Here is a 2,500-nt window from a genome sequence, read left to right on the forward strand (position 1 = left end):
CTTGTTATGAGATTTCCACTAAATCCATCCGAAACCTGCCGCTCGCCTGTTCGAAAATCCTCGCTACACTGTGTGAGAGCCGTGAGTGTTCGAAAACGCACTGGCTGGCAGGAGAGAGAAGTTGCAGCTTCATAATCACACAGATGCCGATCCCCGTAAGTGAATGTCTGGGGCCAAGTGGTTAAAGCCCTGAATTAGAATTAGCGCTCCTCTGGGATAGGGAATAACACTTAGACGCTCACTCACCCACAAACTGAGTCAACAGGAACCACATTGCTGTTCACTGTGTGCAAAACTCAAACAAACAGACAGACTGACACGTCCACAAAAACACGCCAACGCACACACACGCGCATGCGCACGCTCGCTTACACACACACACGCACACACACAGAAACTCTCAGTGAGATAAGAACTCAGACAAACAGACACTGCCAAGCCCACAAACATGGTAATCTATGAAGACACAGGCACAAACAGGCACTAAACCACATTTCCATGTTGCTTCGGCCCTCTGCACAAAGACACATTTACATGTAACAAGGGCCCCCAACACAAAGACAGCCTCACGACTTTTGCAATTTTGTGGGTCACAGCTGCTTGCCTGTGGACAAAGCACGACCCTCATCCTCCTAGGTGGCAGTAGTGTTCTCTCCATCTCTCTCTCTCTCCTTCTCTTCTCCCTCTTTCTCCCATTCTTTTATCTTATTTTCCCTTTCTCTTTCTCTCTCTCTCTCTCTCTCTCTCTCTCTCTCTCTCTCTCTCTCTCTCTTCCAGCTCTGAGTGACCCTCACACGACTCTCACACTACCCTCTCAAAAATAGGGGTCAACCGGCAACCAACTACATGACCCTCGGGGGAAGGTCAGACCCTGCCAGCGGCAACCGTTTTCCAGACACTGGAATTGGCCTCTCTCTCCCTCTCTTTCTCTCTCTCTCTCTCTCTCTCTTTCCCCTTTTCTCTACCACCCCCACCTTCTTTCCTTAAACCCCTCTCTCTCTCTCTCTCTCTCTCTCTTTTGCACTCACTCTCTCGTTCTCTCTCTATCTCCCCAAAGGAATTCATGCTGGGTACATTCCAGTGCAGCCCCTGTTGCCCCTCCCATCGCCATCCCTCCCTCCTCACCCCACCCCCCATCCTGCCCCAACGGTCTGGCCTGGTCCGGAGATCAACAACACGGTCCGCGAGCGCAGGCCCCCTGCTCTAGCGACCATGCCCTTGTGACTACCACCAGCTGCCCTTTGCTGCACCAATAGGAGAACACCCTACTAGCAGACTTGCACCTGTGAAACTTCACAGTGGAACAAAAACAAAGATAAAAAAAAACAGGGTGACGTTCTTGAGTGAAGCTGAGAAAATCAAACACCGCTCCTCCTCGTGCACGGTCTGAGTCATGCCGGCCCTCCACTGCCTCAGAGAGAGCCTGTCGTGAAACAAAATGAGCCGATATGCTGAAAGGCTGCCAAAACCACCATCATGACTTGGGGACAAGGTAAAAAAGAACACCTCCATCAAAGCTCCTGTAATTACCTTGTAATTACGGGCGGTCAGGGAGAAAAAAAAAACACTGCTCAAAAGTAAAACTCCCAAGGAAATTAGATGGGGAGACCTCCATATTTCTTATTAGACAATATCGGCTGTCACAGAAAAAGACCATCTATCACTATGTGGGTAGCAGATACTAACGCACAAGTCTGAAATAAAGCCAATGGGGATGTTGGTGTGGAGGGTAGTACTTTGGATGGCACTTCCACTTTTCTCAAAGAGTTACAGAAGTGGCTAAGTGAGTGAGTGGCTGTATAGCAGTGAGAGACAGAGAGAAAGAGAGAGAGAGAGAGAGAGACAGAGAGAGAGAGAGAGAGAGAGAGAGAGAGAGAGAGAGAGAGAGAGAGAGAGAGAGAGAGAGAGAGACAGGGAAGGCAGGCAGGCAGAGCGAATGAGAGAGGGGGAGAAAAAGCAATAGAGAGTGAGAGAGTGAGAGATGTAGAGAAAGACGGGGAGCGGAGGGGAGTAAGAGGAAGGGAGAGAGACAGACGGAGATGAAGAGAGAGGTAGAGAGAGAGGGAGGGGAAGACAGAGAGGTGGTGGGGTGATCACCGCAGCGCCGTGATGGCTGGTCACGTTCATTTTTCACCACGACGCCACTATCTCCTCCGAGCACGGCCAACACCGACGCTCCTCCACTGGCCATGAAATGAAGGCTCGCCTCACCCTATAAATCCTCCACTCCCAACTTCCCCCTCATCTCTGACAGGAGTATTTTGTCGAAACTCTGCTTCCTTCTCTCCCGTCCCACTCATTCTCTCTCTCTCTCTCTCTCTTTCTCTTTCTCTCTCTCTCTCTCTCCCGCTCTCTCTCTCTGTCTTTCTCTCAATCTCTCTTTCTCTCTCATCTCCCAGGAGAGCTTAAATCACTGATGTGTGCGGACACTAACAATTATCTACCCTGGTGATGGCGGGCGAATTGGCTTCAAGGTCGTCCCATTAGAGCAGAATAAGCA

At 50.3% G+C, this 2,500-nt stretch overlaps 1 protein-coding gene across 1 annotated transcript in view; it reads right to left on the reverse strand.

The window, feature by feature from the left end:
* The window catches only part of LOC134465604 (cadherin-2-like), an 87,262-nt gene that overhangs the window by 11,394 nt on the left and 73,368 nt on the right, over window positions 1-2,500 (reverse strand). The window lies entirely within an intron of this gene.

Source organism: Engraulis encrasicolus, chromosome 16 (genome assembly GCF_034702125.1).
Source record: "Engraulis encrasicolus isolate BLACKSEA-1 chromosome 16, IST_EnEncr_1.0, whole genome shotgun sequence".
NCBI lineage: Eukaryota > Metazoa > Chordata > Actinopteri > Clupeiformes > Engraulidae > Engraulis > Engraulis encrasicolus.